This window comes from Bidens hawaiensis, unplaced genomic scaffold (genome assembly GCF_021521415.1).
Source record: "Bidens hawaiensis isolate Kalapana, Puna unplaced genomic scaffold, B.hawaiensis_p1.1 tig00001461_1, whole genome shotgun sequence".
Classification (NCBI taxonomy): Eukaryota; Viridiplantae; Streptophyta; class Magnoliopsida; order Asterales; family Asteraceae; genus Bidens; species Bidens hawaiensis.
This window is the reverse complement of record NW_027491082.1, coordinates 650,476-669,128: the sequence shown is the minus strand read 5'-3', so window position 1 is coordinate 669,128 and position 18,653 is coordinate 650,476. Positions and strand designations below refer to the sequence as shown.

At 35.2% G+C, this 18,653-nt stretch overlaps 1 pseudogene across 1 annotated transcript; it reads right to left on the bottom strand.

Annotated features, from left to right (window-relative positions):
* Positions 1–2,905: 2,905 nt before the first annotated feature.
* LOC143578292 (zinc finger protein WIP4 pseudogene) lies at positions 2,906–12,769 on the bottom strand (annotated as a pseudogene). The gene is made up of 3 exons (XR_013143233.1): positions 12,242–12,769; positions 10,600–11,287; positions 2,906–2,964 (listed from the first exon to the last, which is right to left on the bottom strand). The product of XR_013143233.1 is annotated as a zinc finger protein WIP4 pseudogene (transcript).
* Between the last annotated feature and the right edge of the window lie 5,884 nt (positions 12,770–18,653).

The following is an 18,653-nucleotide window of genomic DNA, read 5'->3' as shown; positions in this document are numbered from 1 at the left end:
CTCTACGCGGTTAGGTGACCTTTTTCCCACTAAGAGCTTACTAATATGTTAAGCGTTATACAAAAGGATGGTGTTTAACTTGTTATCCTTAATTTTAAAAGGGATTTTTAGTTTTAATAATTCTAGTTGTAAAACTTTAAATCATGTTCTAACATGCATTTAGTAACATGATATTTTGAAACCATTTTCAAAATTCTAATTTATAATAAAACCATTTTATTATGGGCGTGAGACGGCTAGTTAATAAATCCATTTTATTAAACTACGTGTCACGTAATTACCGATAATTATTAGAACCCGTTTTATGCTTTGTTAATTAATTCTATGTGACGAAGTTGATATCCTAATATCTAACAACCACATAATCAAACAATCAATTAACAAGCATACACAATTATACTAGACACGAGCCACTAAGTTAGACCACACTTGTTAGCCGAAACAAGTGTGTGTCTTAGGTCCGATCCTAAGGGACACACGACACATGGATGTTGTAGCTCCCACTTGATCCCGCATCCAAATGCGTCAAGCATCTTCTTCAACCCCGTTGTAATCCATTGGGCTTGAACTTGGGCCTTAGCTTCCATAAGCTTCCATTTGGGCTCAATTGGTGGGCTTAGGTCCTTTTGGGCTTGAATCCCCTTAATGGGCTTGTGAGGCCCATTATCACCATACCCGGCCCAATAAGGCCCAAACTTCCAATTTTGCAATCTTCTTTAAATTTACAAAACAAATGTCCTAATACATTTTTTCTATAAAATAAAGATATTACAAATAATCTATTTATTACATACCCATATGAATAAATAATTACAAAACTGCCCCTAATTAATTATTACAAACCAAAACTTTGAATAATTAATAACAATCATAACAAACATCCATTTGGTCTACGGCTCGGTCTAGTTTTAACAAACATAACCCGTTATGTCTTAGGAACCCGTTCCAAAACCCCTTGACCTTATCGGGCCTAGCCCAACCCATTTGGGCTTGACCCAATAACTTGATTATGGGCTTCGGCCCACATGTCCAAAACACATGGGCTTCGGCCCAATAGAAAGTCTCATGGGCTTCGGCCCATTTAACTTTCTCCCCCTTTTTTTTCGGTTAGCCCATTAACCAAAACAAGTGGGCTTCGGCCCAATATCATCCGAATTGGGCTTCGGCCCATTTACTCGGTTTTATATATATATATATATTTTTTTTTTTTGAACAAAGCCAAAAAAATATAACAAGATTAAATACAAAAAAAATTATGCATGTTAATTTTTTGTATAAAATCTTTCAAGGGGAAAATATAAAACCGAAAACCCGAAGCTTAGTTTCCCGTATCCCGGCTCTTGATGCCATTTGTTGGGTTTCTATGGAATTTATAAACTTAGTTAACCATTTAACTAGTCACAATAAAGGCGGAAGCGTGATATAAACAAACTAAACATATGTATCCATGTGTTTATATATGTATATATTACAAGTTTATAGGAAATGTGTACATGAACAACCTAATTTATTCATGTTAAAAGATTACCAATAATCTATTTATTAGAAACCCGAAGCAAGGATCAAATGATACGGGAAAACTAAACTATCAAAGCTATAAACACTTACAATCTTAACCTTTTAAGAGTGTAGTTGATGTTGAAGAAGATGATGATGTTGATGCTAGACTTTCAAAGGGAAAATCCTCAAACGGAAGATACCCCGAGCCTCCAACACACACCGAACTTTGTTAGGGAGCTTGAACACGAATAATCGAGACCCGAGCCTCCTTTTGATCTTGGCCGTAAGCAAGACCAAGAAAGAAAGAAAGTCTTGTGGTTCTCTTACTTGAAAAACCCTTGTGTTGCTTGTTAGAATATATATATATATTCACACTCAACACTTAATCAAATCATTCATACATGGTGTTAGATTTTAGTCAAGTGTATATCACTCAAGCTCCACCAAACCATGACAAAGTTTGACCAAAACTTTGGGGTGTGGGGCCCACCCAAAACCGGCCCCAAAAATATATATTTATTTATTTATTTTTTTTTATTATTTATTTTATACTTTATAAAATATATAAACACCACATCTTTTATAAACCATTTTATAAAAGAACACATAGTTAAATAATCATTCCAATAATAATTATTTGAATAAATAAATTAACCAATTAATTTATTTAACACTTTCAAGTAAGTATTCAGAAACCCGATTTTCTGAATGTATCGTGTTCTGTATTTGTCTCATAGAACTTATCTTAACAAATACATAATTGGTGTGTGTCTAACTCGTTATTGGGTATGACCCGACTTGGATCAAACACAACTAGCCACATTAACCTAATTATGTGTCTCGGGCATACGGTATTCCAACAATGTTGAAGGTCTTCAACACACTTCTGCGTAGCCTCTAGCTATGAACTCTGTCTCACGCGTCTCATTGTTTATTTGCATGGTTAACCGTGTTTGTTCTAAAATAATCATCAATACAAGATCCTTTACACTCTGGGGAATTCTAGGTGAAGATTGGACCATTTAAATTATACTGCATCGTAAGTCATACTGTCAATTGACAACATGACATGAGAACAATAAAAGAAGAGAGAAAACAAAACTATAGGTTAGATATATCAACATGTTATTAATTCAATAAATAAAACATTTACATAGTTTTCGGGTATTCAATATTCAATTATATTACAGTTTTAACACCATTATTTATTATAATATAAGATACCGAATTAGTTTTGACATCTTGATATTGTAAAGAAATCCAGAAGTTGAGTAAGCCTAAATGGTAATGGTAGAATTCACTTTCTAGAAATGTTGGGCTAATTTCCGTCTTTGAGGGGCTTTCGAGTCAGATATGAACTGCCAAATATATAGGAGACGGTTGAAATTCCATACCAGGTAGACTAGGAAAAAACGTTGTTAAAAAAAGGTATATTGTGAGTATTAGAACAAAGAGAGACATGATCTATAATAACCCAAGTTTTGTTAGATAATATTTATAATAATCTTAGTAATTCTATATTAATAGAAATAATATGTATATGTACTAGTTTTAAACTTTTGTTGGAAAGTCAAGATAAGTATAACAAATAAAATTTAACAAAGAATGACGGTTTAGTTATTATTCAAAACTCAATTCTCATATGCTACAACAAACTTCCGGATAGATCGGCATGGTGATGATCATTCGTTTCTTTTTCTTAAACATACTCAAACTCTCTCAATTCACATCTCACGAAACATACCAGCTCCTATTTGCACACGACCTTTGTTCTTCGTTACCATCACTGCATCACCCCGCCACCATTAAATAAGCATCATCCTCCGCTGCCGCCGCGGACTGCCTCCGCCACCACAAATCGGACACTACCGGGCCGCTAACTACCAGACACCTATTTTGTTCTCAGTCGTAAGCGTCCCCGTGTTACCGCCTCTAACGCCTCGATTTCTGATCATATCAGCTCACTGTGCGGGTAATAATTCCAATCCTTCCTTTGTTTTATTCATTACGATACGTTGTGGTCGTATGTGGCTGTGACGATTGACGGTTCCGGCCATTTAAAAGCTTTAACTCTCTAAACGTTAATAGAGGCATGTTTGCATATTGGAGATATATATTATTAATCAGAAATAAAGTAAAGAAATAAAAAGAAGTTGGAACAAAAAAACAAACAAACAAACCAATCTGACATGTTTGTTAAAAGAACATGCACGTGAATTATGAACATGTTGACTTGATTTCACCATATAATCATATAAGGGTATTGGTGATCCATAAAACCATCAATATAACTAAAACGTATAAAGCTATATTTTACTCAGGAGCCTTAATTCAATTATTACACTTATATGACTATTTATAATTGTATACATATATTATATATTATATATATATAGCATGAACTCTACCATGTAAATTATTTTCATACATTATTTTAGTCTAACTAATAGTATCATTTTGTTAATGTTAAATTCAGGACTCTTGTCATCCATTTAGAATTATATATTAATATTAGTAACTATTAGTAGTTTAATTATCATATTTTTATAAAAAAGCCTTGTCGCTACCGATCGGTTAATCACACAATATAAAATGAGTTCAGTAAATCTTATGTGAACTATATATTATAATGTAGATTCTCAATCTAGTTGAAGACAACTTGATCTGTTTTGCTTTGTTTAAAGGTACGGTTTCTGTTTTCGTTTACTCATAGTATTGGTTCTAGTCCATTTTATATTCGATGTCCGTCACTTCGTAGTGCGGATTTTTGTTATCTAGTTCGGTTTATTCGTATGATATGGTTATATTAATTTTATAGCATGCAATAGGTTATATATATTTTGAATTCATTATTGCATGTTCCTGTTTAAATATCTTTTAGTTATACGACTTTAGTTCAGTACTCTGTTACCCGAGCATTTCTGACTTGTCGTTGGGGCGTCAACGACATGGCACTTATCGTGACAGTGCGTAATCAAAGTTCACGGCGTCTCTGAAAGTACTCATGTAGTACCTTGGCCACTTAGAGGCGTATAGATCGATCTTAGCTCCGACTCCTGACTCCTGACTCCTGACATGGCACTTATCGTGACAGTGCGTAATCAAAGTTCACGGCGTCTCTGAAAGTACTCATGTAGTACCTTGGCCACTTAGAGGCGTATAGATCGATCTTAGCTCCGACTCCTGACTCCTGACATGGCACTTATCGTGACAGTGCGTAATCAAAGTTCACGGCGTCTCTGAAAGTACTCATGTAGTACCTTGGCCACTTAGAGGCGTATAGATCGATCTTAGCTCCGACTCCTGACTCCTGACTTCTGTTTGAGATGGAACAATGTGTGCACGCCACCCACACCGTCTCTTTGGTGCATGGACTAGCTAGCTGTGTACCCCTCTGTTTAGGCTCTGGGTGCTTCCGTATTACACGACCTATTTATTTTAACATCATCGTCGTGTATTTTAGTAATTATATTTTGTTTCGCTATATTTCTGGTCCGTTTTGATATGTGTATATGCATTTGATTAAATTTGAGTATATTCAGATTACGTCCCGATCGTGTATCGGATTATGTTTCGCATTAAATTATAGTTCAGTTAAATGTTACACGTTATATGTTACTCGTCACACATTATATGTTACAAGTTATATGTTTCTGGCTCTGGGTGTTTTTGTTATAGTTCTGATATATTTCCGCATGCGTTTGACCATGTTCTGGCCAAGTGTCGGATCATACATCCGAATTTTATTAAGTATATGTTTAGGTAAAAAAGGTTGGGTTCGAGTTTGAATTGAAGTTCGTATATTTATTCTCTTACGTCTGTCCTTACCTATACTATTGTTCTTTCCGTTACTGGGCAATTTTTGGCTCAGCCGTGTTTTCTTGTTTTGTTTTTCTTATTTTGTTTTCAGGTAATCCGGGATTCTGGGAATTTAGTGATGAGAGATAAAAAATGAAGTTCAAGCTTCTAAAAGTTAATTCATTTTGTTTAATAATATGACGTAGGTTGCATTAATTTTTGTTGTATTTTGGATTGTGGCGTTGATTTGATATCTGTAATAGTAACACGTTAGCCTGTTCCGGGTTGGGGTGTTACAGTTATGGTATCAGAGCTCAGGCTCTTTCCTGTAGAAAACTTATACAATAAATAATTAATCATGTGAGTTAATGGGTAGACGTCGGGTTAGGATTCCTCTTTTCGTTCTCCGCGTATTCCGTAAATCTTTATCTTTCAGCTCATACGCTACCTTACTTCCAGATGCCTCCTAGAAGACGTGTGAATCGCCAAAACGAGAATGATGCTGGAAACGACCCTCCTCTTGCGACCCTTGTTACTAACGCCGTCAATGCAGCTATTGCGGAAATAGTCCCTAACATCATACAACAGTTGCAGCAAAATAATGCCGGTGGCAACAATGCCGGTGGGAACAACGCCGGTGGCAACAACGCTGGAGGCAACAATCCCCCTGTTGGTATTCATGTCTGGCTTGAGCGTTTTCAAAAGCAAAAGCCAAAATCCTTTAGTACTGCTAGTTCTCCAGTAGAAGCTGAAAACTGGATCGCGCACATCGAGAAACTGTTTGAAGTGCTGGGTGTTGAAGATGTGTTTAAGGTTCGGTTAGCTACTTACAAGCTCGAAGATGACGCTCACAGATGGTGGAAGACACTGAAAGCTGCCCGTGGTGGAGACAATTATGCTGCTACACTTCCTTGGAATGAATTCCGTACTTTGTTTTACCAACAGTACTTCACTGATGCTGATCGCAGTGAATATTTGAGAGAATATTCTTCAATTATTCAGGCTAATGATGAGCCCATCGTTGAGTTTAAAAATCGTTTCAGTCGATTGGTTAGTTTTCTTGGCCCAACTGTAGGCACGCAAGAACAACAGACCAACCATTTCAAGTGGGCCATTTGTGACAGAGATAGGAAGTTTATCTTGAACCTCCGTTTTAATGACATAAATGAGATAGTTGATGCGGTTAAGAACCTTGATAATGATAAGAAACACCGCCAGGAATCTTTTGATGAAAGTCGTAAGCGGCCTAGAGAAAATAATCAGGGTCAATCTTCTTCTCAAGTTGGAACCGAACAGTCCCTTGTACCCCGAGACCGTAGACAGCGTACTGATGGGAATTTCAACAATCAGCCACGAAATGGGGGAAATCAAAATCAGAATCATAGGACCGCACAGAATAATATGCAACAACATCATAACCCCACCAGAGCTCAACCACTTAATCAACAAAACCGAAATACTCCTCTGTGTGGCACGTGTGGGAAACGTCATGGAGGTGCTTGTCGTCGAGCTGAAGGTCGTTGTTTTAGATGCGGAGATGCAGGACACATGATCAGAGACTGCCCTCAGCGGGACCCTAGAGCTAATAATGGAGAAAACGCTAGACCTGCGCAAAAAGATTAAATCTGGGGAAATTGAAGCCATGAACCGTTTTGATTATCCGTATTTGTTTTCGTTTTAGTACCCCGTATTTCAGTTTATTTGGGTTTGATTTCGTGCGAATTTGGATTTTGTTAAGTTTCACACTCTGTTTATCTGTCATGTTAGAAGACTCTTATGTTTGGTATGTTTGAAGTTTAGCATATTTGGGTCGTGTTTCGTATCATTTATGTCAAGACTTTGACATCATTTTTTTTTGTATATCAACACGTCATTTTTTTTTTTTTTTTTTTATATAAGTTTAGTCTTTAAGATGTGTAATGGAAGGACCGTTAGGACAAACTCGTAAGGTAAATTGATGATTATGGTCGCGAACGTAACCATGAATTTACAGGTATGTATGTGTGCTACTAAAATCCATTTTGCAGCTTAATGTTCCTCTAATATTTAGATACGACATTGTCTTAAGTTTTCGCTATTATCTGCTAGTGTTACGTGTCTTTTATTATATATTTATTTATTTTTATATCAGTGTAGAAATGCATGTTAATATTCAAAATATGTTTTTGAAAATTTACGTTTTAAGTCTTGATTTTTTTTTTAGTATTCCATTAGTTATCACTTTTTATTTCCACTTATAAGTCACATGTTTCAGTTATCTGTCTTTCGTTTTGGTTATTAGTTACACAATTTAGTCATAGGCTTTAGCTCATCAAAATTTATTTATTTTAGTTATTAGTTATCCACTATGTTATATGTAATTCTGTGTTCAAATGAAATTTTTGATTTCCGTTTATAAGAACTAGTATTATCCGATACAAGTTTTAGGTTACCCATAGTTTCGTTCAATATCATCATGGCAACGAGTCAGCTATTTCAGTTTGGATGGTTTGATTTCATATGAATTCTGTTTTATATGTCCTAATATTTGTTTCCAAGACTTTGCAATTGTCATGTCTGAATTTATGAAAGTTTTAAGTTTGTTTCGTTTCCGTGATATCCGAAAGTATGTGTCACCGTCTTACAATTTCGAGGACGAAATTTTTTTTTAAGGGGGGTATAATTATAATAACCCAAGTTTTGTTAGATAATATTTATAATAATCTTAGTAATTCTATATTAATAGAAATAATATGTATATGTACTAGTTTTAAACTTTTGTTGGAAAGTCAAGATAAGTATAACAAATAAAATTTAACAAAGAATGACGGTTTAGTTATTATTCAAAACTCAATTCTCATATGCTACAACAAACTTCCGGATAGATCGGCATGGTGATGATCATTCGTTTCTTTTTCTTAAACATACTCAAACTCTCTCAATTCACATCTCACGAAACATACCAGCTCCTATTTGCACACGACCTTTGTTCTTCGTTACCATCACTGCATCACCCCGCCACCATTAAATAAGCATCATCCTCCGCTGCCGCCGCGGACTGCCTCCGCCACCACAAATCGGACACTACCGGGCCGCTAACTACCAGACACCTATTTTGTTCTCAGTCGTAAGCGTCCCCGTGTTACCGCCTCTAACGCCTCGATTTCTGATCATATCAGCTCACTGTGCGGGTAATAATTCCAATCCTTCCTTTGTTTTATTCATTACGATACGTTGTGGTCGTATGTGGATGTGACGATTGACGGTTCCGGCCATTTAAAAGCTTTAACTCTCTAAACGTTAATAGAGGCATGTTTGCATATTGGAGATATATATTATTAATCAGAAATAAAGTAAAGAAATAAAAAGAAGTTGGAACAAAAAAACAAACAAACAAACCAATCTGACATGTTTGTTAAAAGAACATGCACGTGAATTATGAACACGTTGACTTGATTTCACCATATAATCATATAAGGGTATTGGTGATCCATAAAACCATCAATATAACTAAAACGTATAAAGCTATATTTTACTCAGGAGCCTTAATTCAATTATTACACTTATATGACTATTCATAATTGTATACATATATTATATATTATATATATATAGCATGAACTCTACCATGTAAATTATTTTCATACATTATTTTAGTCTAACTAATAGTATCATTTTGTTAATGTTAAATTCAGGACTCTTGTCATCCATTTAGAATTATATATTAATATTAGTAACTATTAGTAGTTTAATTATCATATTTTTATAAAAAAGCCTTGTCGCTACCGATCGGTTAATCACACAATATAAAATGAGTTCAGTAAATCTTATGTGAACTATATATTATAATGTAGATTCTCAATCTAGTTGAAGACAACTTGATCTGTTTTGCTTTGTTTAAAGGTACGGTTTCTGTTTTCGTTTACTCATAGTATTGGTTCTAGTCCATTTTATATTCGATGTCCGTCACTTCGTAGTGCGGATTTTTGTTATCTAGTTCGGTTTATTCGTATGATATGGTTATATTAATTTTATAGCATGCAATAGGTTATATATATTTTGAATTCATTATTGCATGTTCCTGTTTAAATATCTTTTAGTTATACGACTTTAGTTCAGTACTCTGTTACCCGAGCATTTCTGACTTGTCGTTGGGGCGTCAACGACATGGCACTTATCGTGACAGTGCGTAATCAAAGTTCACGGCGTCTCTGAAAGTACTCATGTAGTACCTTGGCCACTTAGAGGCGTATAGATCGATCTTAGCTCCGACTCCTGACTCCTGACTCCTGACATGGCACTTATCGTGACAGTGCGTAATCAAAGTTCACGGCGTCTCTGAAAGTACTCATGTAGTACCTTGGCCACTTAGAGGCGTATAGATCGATCTTAGCTCCGACTCCTGACTCCTGACATGGCACTTATCGTGACAGTGCGTAATCAAAGTTCACGGCGTCTCTGAAAGTACTCATGTAGTACCTTGGCCACTTAGAGGCGTATAGATCGATCTTAGCTCCGACTCCTGACTCCTGACTTCTGTTTGAGATGGAACAATGTGTGCACGCCACCCACACCGTCTCTTTGGTGCATGGACTAGCTAGCTGTGTACCCCTCTGTTTAGGCTCTGGGTGCTTCCGTATTACACGACCTATTTATTTTAACATCATCGTCGTGTATTTTAGTAATTATATTTTGTTTCGCTATATTTCTGGTCCGTTTTGATATGTGTATATGCATTTGATTAAATTTGAGTATATTCAGATTACGTCCCGATCGTGTATCGGATTATGTTTCGCATTAAATTATAGTTCAGTTAAATGTTACACGTTATATGTTACTCGTCACACATTATATGTTACAAGTTATATGTTTCTGGCTCTGGGTGTTTTTGTTATAGTTCTGATATATTTCCGCATGCGTTTGACCATGTTCTGGCCAAGTGTCGGATCATACATCCGAATTTTATTAAGTATATGTTTAGGTAAAAAAGGTTGGGTTCGAGTTTGAATTGAAGTTCGTATATTTATTCTCTTACGTCTGTCCTTACCTATACTATTGTTCTTTCCGTTACTGGGCAATTTTTGGCTCAACCGTGTTTTCTTGTTTTGTTTTTCTTATTTTGTTTTCAGGTAATCCGGGATTCTGGGAATTTAGTGATGAGAGATAAAAAATGAAGTTCAAGCTTCTAAAAGTTAATTCATTTTGTTTAATAATATGACGTAGGTTGCATTAATTTTTGTTGTATTTTGGATTGTGGCGTTGATTTGATATCTGTAATAGTAACACGTTAGCCTGTTCCGGGTTGGGGTGTTACATGATCACTCTTATGAACAATGGTTTAATAATACATAACATTGTCTTAATCTGCAATCACATATTTACACACACTTTCAACCCATTAAAACTTATATATTGAAGACAACCGTACTAACAATGACATAAAAAACTAACCCTAAAGTGATTGTGAAATAATGTTTGCGATAGATGGTGACTTACAATATCTCTTTCAAAAACCAGTTGATGCCTCAAAAGTCACATGGTTCAAACGTACTAATGTTAACATGATATGGATTCACATTCATTGCTCAATCTCCGAATTAGCAGCTTCATCTTCTTCAACTTCAAAACAACAATCAACAAAATCAAAAGCTCCATGCCCATTTCCAAATGCTTTCACATGATCTTTCAAAGACCTTTTATGCTTAAAATCTGATCCACATGTGCAGTACCAAAGCTTCCCACAGTTCTTCTCATGGGTTCGCCAATCCCCGCGAACCGCAAACATTTTATCGCATTTGTGGCACATGAATGGCTTGTCTCCATGTTTCCTCTTGTAATGTGTCTGAAGGGTTCGAAAATCTTTGAGTGGCCTAGCCCTTGGGTGGTCAATGTTGTTGCAGCACCCTGGTGCACAACAGTAGCATGGTAGTCTAAGCATGGCTGTTGGTTGTCTTCCTCTTAGTGATTCTGGACCTCTTCTGTATTGAGATCCATGCCCCCACATATGCATCTTTTTGTGTATATATCACAAGAAGATACATAATCAATTAATCACAAGATTAATTACTTGAATATATAATTTTTTTAAAATTTAAATAGACAAAAACAAAGTTACATGCGGTATAGTCATGTGCTATATTTCAACTTAATTGTTGCATCTCTATGAATGAACCAAATTCAAAGAAGACAAGCTCTAGTACGAGAAATTAGAGCCAGAAGAATATATGTGTATTGTTACGTACGTATGTCAGATGATGAAAAAAAAACATAGTATATGTGCCAAAAATTAAATGATGAAGGAACATATAAATTATGACATGACATTAAACAAGAACAGATTGTTGTTGGATGACAGTTTTACTTTAGATGACAAGAGATTTGCTTAGTATATGTTTTCCACTAATTTAAGGCTGGCATAAATACTTGTAAACTAACATGATTATCTATTAAGGTCTATTCTGTTTTTAACATTCATATGTAGTTGATTTTTTTATTTTCATTTTTTTAAATTTCAACTCATGAATCTGTAAAGATAAAGCAAAGTTATATTTTCTAAAAATCTAAGCTTTGCTTTTCTATTTCTTAACAAGAAAAAGGATAAACATGGAAAAGGCAAATAGAATAATAAGAAAGAACACAAATTCCAAGAAAGAAAGAAAAGACATGATCTTGTCTTGTCAAATCACAGATAAAACTCATAAATGATAAACCCTCTTATTTTCTGACCAAAAAGAGCATGATCTCTATTAGGATGGATCAAAGTCTAATCAAATCCCCACAAACTACTCATTGCAAGAACTGAATTAATGAATAAGGGTGCATGTTGAATTTAACCCTAAATGGACATGCTACCAATTAGCTAGGTTTAACAGAGCACAGAGAAAGAAGTGTACTTGTGTTTGCTATTACAACAAAGCATTGAAATCTAAAAGTTTGCATATTATAGAAAATTAGGGTTGAAAACCTGCATGTTATTGTAACTGTTGAAGGTTTTGCAGCAAAGATGGCAAGAGAACTGATTTGGACCAATGAGAATCTGAGTTGGAGTAGGGATCCAATAGTGACCCTTGTTGATTGAGCTTGTAAAATACCCATTCATGTTTGTACCAGGCTTTAATTTATCATCTTCTTTATAATCATCAGTTACATGAGCATAATTGGTGGACAGTCTTGAAATTAGATCAGATTCAGAAAGTGTAAGGCTTGGGAGTCCAAGATGTAGAGATACAGTCACACTACTTTCAGAGCAATTATGAGTGGCTGTGGTGGTTGAACTACAAGCATCAGTAGTGATGGTACTAGGGTTTTGCAAATAAGAATTAGGTCTTGTTGTTGGACTTAAACTGAGGAGAGGAAGGGGTTCTTTAGGTGGACAAGGAGGATGAATAGATGAAGAAGAAGAAGTAGTAGCAGTAGTAGAAGAGATATTCATGTATTGGCAATGAGGGTTGAGAAAGAACCATGAGGCATTGAGATGAGTATCATGGCTCATGTTTTTAAAAACCAAAAGCAAACTTTAGAACAATAGGTAGATGGTTTATATAAAGGGGAGAGGGAGGGAGAGATGGAGAGAGAGATGACCAGAAAGATGAAAAGATAAAAACACTACTGAATGCAACACTAAAACTAAAAGAAAGTTCAAGGGCAGACTTTTAACATAAAAAAAACTTACAAGCATTTGAAGCACCTCCTTGAGACAACACAAATGGAGACAAATCATATATCTCTCACCCTCCACACACATATTTATTAAACATATATAAATATTATTTTTGCCATTGGTTTGCATAAGAGGAAATACCATGATAACATTACAATAAGTATTGATCTTTTATTTAACTTAAATGAAGAATAATAGTTTCTATCATTTATTTTTATCTCTGATTCTTTTATATATATATATATATATATATATATATATATATATATATATATATATATATATATACCTTAGCTTTATATTTTTTATGTACCTTATTTTGTGTGTGCATGTGTGCTTGGGGTTTTTGTAACATCCCTGATAAATGGTTGAGTTTTAGAAAAATAATTAGAAGTGTTTATTTATGAAATAATATGGATGCTTATGAATGTTGGCAGACTATTATTATTATTATTATTATTATTATTATTATTATTATTATTATTGTGGAAAAATGGGTTAGGAGCAATTTCCCAAAAAGTAAACGATGATGCCCTAATATGGGGTGTTGCTACCACCACCTGATCATCGTTATGTGTTGCATAAGTCTCTTAATTAAATAGGCTAAATAGTCACAAAGTTGTTATGCGACCAAATGCAGATAAAGTGATAGACGAATGATCTTGACGACTTGACGTTATATGTGATTGTACATAATGTTGTTACACGACTACTGGAAAGTTTTCAATGGAGTCACCGAGTCACAAAGTTGTCATGCGAGCCAATGATTAGTTGGTTGTTTAGTCTAACATGCTTATGTTTCTTGCTTGGTAGGATTAATCAGAAGTTATTGATTGGTAAATGTGTAAAATTGATAATGAAAATGTTGGCAAGGTACCTTACACTATGTTAATCTCAAATTAGAATGTTGAAATTTCACATGTTGTAGGTGGCGCATTATACGTCGCCGTGCGCATTCTCAATTTATTCGATCCCTAAAAATATGTAAGGAAAACTTGTAAATTATATGGTACGATTATAAGTTACTGTGAGTAGATGAGAGAGAAAATGTTATACGGGAAAGTTAATACGGGAAAGTTTACAAGTTGGAACGATACTTAACGTTTTAACGAAAAGAATTTTAAATGATTTAAATGTTATGATCGGAGTTAAATAGTAATTTTTAAATTCACGTTTTAAGAAAGCGGAAGTTCGGTTTTTAACCGAAATAGATGAAATGTATTTTATATTTAATTTATATAATTTTTATTTAATTTAAAATGATTTTTAATATTTTATTATGATTTTTAATGATTTTTTTTACTAATTTTAATTTGGTTTAATATAATTAGAAAATGGTTTTAAAAAAATAAAAGCTTGAAAACGGCCTGACCCGGGTCTGTATGGTCACTAGTAAGGGGAACAACTAACTGATCCAGTATGACTCTTGGTTGTAAATCAGAAACTGAAATATATAAACACACATTCATATTAATCTTCAACCCATAAAACCATAGCTTTCAATACAGGTTCCATGTTTGATAAAATTAGGTTTGGGGTTTTGTTTGTTGGTTAAAAACTATTCGAAAGCATATAAATATTACCTGGAATGGTTAAGGTTTGACAGGGAATGGCTACTCGCCGGAAAACGGGCCTTGAAAGATTAATCCGAGACAAAGAGAGTATTTTATGTTATTTTGAGGTTTGGTATGAGTTTAGATACGAGTTTAGAACCTATTTATAGTTTCAATTGAATTGTAAAAAGTTTTAATGTTAGTAATAGGGTTTTAAAATTTATTTCCGACAATTATGGCGAAGTGAACGGGATTCCTTACTCGTTTTCGGATGTTATAACACGTTATGGACAAGGATTTAGGATCAATGTCAAAGTCTAATGTCGTTACAAACAATTAATTGGATTAAGGAGCGAGATTAGGGGATAAAATGGCTCGTCGGAGTTCGCGGACGGTGGCCGGAAATTTCCGCCGGAAAAACGGGATGGGGCTGGTTTGGGATTGTTTTATTAATTTAATTTAAATAAGTTGCACTTTACACCCTGAAGTTTCATAAAAGTTTAAGTTTGAGATTATTATTTAATGCCGGATCAATGGAGACGTAGTGTCGTAGTCCCTATTTATAAGAAGAAAGGAGACGCACAGTGTTACGGTAATTACAGAGGTATCAAGCTCCTAAGCCACACTATGAAGTTATGGGAAAGAGTTATTGAGGCTAGACTTATACGGGAAACTCAGGTATCAGTGAACCAGTTTGGTTTTATGCTTGGAAGGTCAACCACAGAGGCGATACACATCCTAAGAAGATTAATGGAAAAGTATAGGGAGAGAAAGCGTAACCTACATATGGTGTTCATTGTCCTAGAAAAGGAGTACGACAGTATTCCACGCCGACTTCTCTGGGATAGCCTTGAGGGTAGAGGGGTTCCTGGGAAATACATAGAGATAATTAAGGATATGTATTCCAAGTCTGAAACAAGCGTTTGTGCGCCTGTGGGGGATATTGACTTCTTCCCCGTTGAGGTAGGCCTCCATCAGGGACCAGCGTTGAGCCCGTTTCTTTTTGCAGTAGTCCTAGACGAGTTGTCAAAGTCAATCCAGGAGCCTGTTCCATGGTGCATGCTCTTCGCAGACGATATTGTGTTGATCGACAAGAGTAAACAAGATCTCAACATGAGGCTAGAGGAGTGGCGAGCTGCTTTAGAGAGTAAAGGTTTAGAGATTAGTCGGTCAAAGACAGAGTATCTTTACTGTGACTTTGGTGGAGTAAACGAAGATGAGGACGTTCAAATCACCATTGAAGGTCAAGAGGTTCCGCAGTCAACCAAGTTCAAATACTTAGGATCGTTTGTACAAAGTGATTGGGGTATAGAGAGTGATGTAGTTCATCGTGTCCAGGCATGATGGTGTAAATGGAGAGCTGCCACAGGGATATTGTGTGACAGCAGGTTCCCAACTAAATTAAAAGGAAAGTTTTATAGGGTTGCGGTTAGACCGGCGATGCTATACGAAACAGATTGTTGGGCCATCAAAGAGACACATGCGCGTAAGTTTGAGGTAGCAGAGATGAGGATGCTAAGGTGGATGTGTGGGTACACAAGGTTAGACTGAATAAGAAACGAGGCGTTTCGGGATAGATTAGAGGTAGATAGTATATCAGATAAAATGGGCAGATTGAGATGGTTTGGACATGTAAAAAGAAGACAACAAACGGCTCCCGTTATATCAGTGGAAACTATATTTGTAGAGGGTAGAAGGGGTAGAGGTAGACCCAAATTGACTTGGGACGAGAGGATTAGGTATGATTTGCTAGATTTGCACCTCTCTGAGGACATGGTTCAAGACATGACTTCCTGGAGACGTAGAATTAAGGTTAAGGACCCGTAGGAGTAGGGGTTATCCCTTGTGATAACTTTTTATTATATTATTTTCATTTTCTATTTATGGTTATTATCTTTATCATAATAGTTATTATTATTATTATTATTATTTAGTCTATCCATTATAAATGTTGCTTAAATGCTACCACTAGTATACTGTTTCTAGTATAGTATCAATACACTACCATTTTCTTTTCTTATATATATATATATATATATATATATATTATCTACTTATTTTTTGAGCTGGGGGTCTCACTGGAAGCAACCTATCTTTAGGAATAGAGGTAAGGTTTGTCTACATCTCATCCTCCCCAGACTCTACAGATAGCTTTAGTTATTTGTGGGATATGCGGGGTATGATTGTTGTTGTTGTTGTTGTTTATATTTTAAATATATATAACATCTCAAACGCTAATTCCTTCACTAACTTCACGCCACTTCTTCCTTTCCTCACATTTGGACTTCTTCGACGGTTCTCCTCCTTGTATCTGACGACCAGCGGTGGTCCGGCTCTCCTCAGTCCTTAAATTTGCTCCAGCCTAGCTCTTCAGTCCTCACATAGGAGTCTGGAGGTTGTGGTCCGAGTGTCTGGAGGCAGTGGTCTGAGTGTCCGACAATCTTAAATATTTGTTACTTTTTTACTTTTTGTTTCAAATTGGTAATGAAATGCAAGTTGATTTCTATTTCATGCCTAATTAATTGGTTGCTAAATTCAAGAGAACATGTAAATTTCGTTTCTGTGATGTGCATATTAGGTTAGAGCTCGTGTTTCACACGGGTGAAAAATATAATAAAAATAAAAAATTATATATGTAATACATAAATTCAATTGTTTCAAATAACAATTTTTATTTATGACTTTTTTATTAAGTTTTTGATATATGTTATGCACTGTAATTTTAAGTTGAAAACAAAATCTTGATGTTTGATTTATTTCAAATAAAATGTTCATACCGATATTGTTATATTAAATATTGTGTGTATAACAACGACATATTGTGAATTATAAAAATGTTAACAATTAAGGTAGCGTTTGGTAGAAGGAAATGAGAGACGGAATGGAATGGGTCATTCCAAAGGAATGAGAAAAACCACATTTGGTTGTCATATAGTAATTGAATGAACCATTCTTTAATAAATGAAATTCCTTTCAAATATAGGATTTGCATTCTTTAAGGAGTAGGTGTTTAAGGAATGAAATCAACAACACCAATAATAATAATAAAACATTATGATCATTGTTATAATAGAATTATTATTAGGGGAAGGGGTACCAGTGTGGGTAAGGTTTATGGGTAGTTTACCACATGGCAAACCCACCCCTAACTATGTGGGTAGTTTACCAAATTACAATTTGTGGCAAATGTTTACCATGTGTCTATATGACCATTGAAGATTTTTGAAGAAATTACAACACCCATTAATAATCAATTTATTATATATAAATACCATTAACTCTTCACCATTTTTATTCAATCAAACATTTCATCATTTTTATTCACTCAACCTTCACCATTTCTTTTCACTGAAACCCCTATGGCAAATTTCTCAAACGATGATCTCGGGATATTCATATTGCCGAACGATTCTGATAACGATATTTTTTCAAATGATAGTAGCATGCGTTTTTTAAAATATCTCATTGAGCAAGTCGAAGAGGAAGAAACAACAACTTCATCGGGCATTTCTAAAAAAATCGTTCGACGTGATCGCGAAAAAGGTAACGAAGTTCTTATGAATGATTATTTTCAGGAGGAACAAAAATACAATGACGATGTTTTCTGTTACCAGTTTCGTATGTCGAAACAGTTGTTCTTAAACATTGTTAGTGATGTGGAAGCACAATATCCGTGGTTTCAAGAGGGATATGACGGGAGGATGAAAAAAAGTTTTACGACAATACAAAAAGTCACGTCCGCTATGAAACAACTTGCGCCAGGTAATACTCATGATGAGGGAGACGAATATTTATGTATGTCCTAAAGGACTTCACGAGAATGCCTACAATTTTTCTGCAACGTCGTGACTAAAATATACGGCGATGAATTCTTGCGTAGGCTGACAAGCCACGATGTAGCGAACTTGTACCAACGACATGAAGAAAGACATCACATTCCTGGGATGTTATGTAGCATCGATTGTACATCTCTTGATTAGAGGATGTCAGACTTAAACGGGCTCGTCGATGCCAGACTTAAACGATGAAATCAGTCCTATGCAACCGAAGAAAAAGGGTAAAAAGTCCATTGGTTCGTCAAACCAAATTGGATTGGGTGACAAACCAGATGCGTACACGTTAAGAAATGAAGCAACGCTTCAAGATTTGCTGGATGCTAAAAA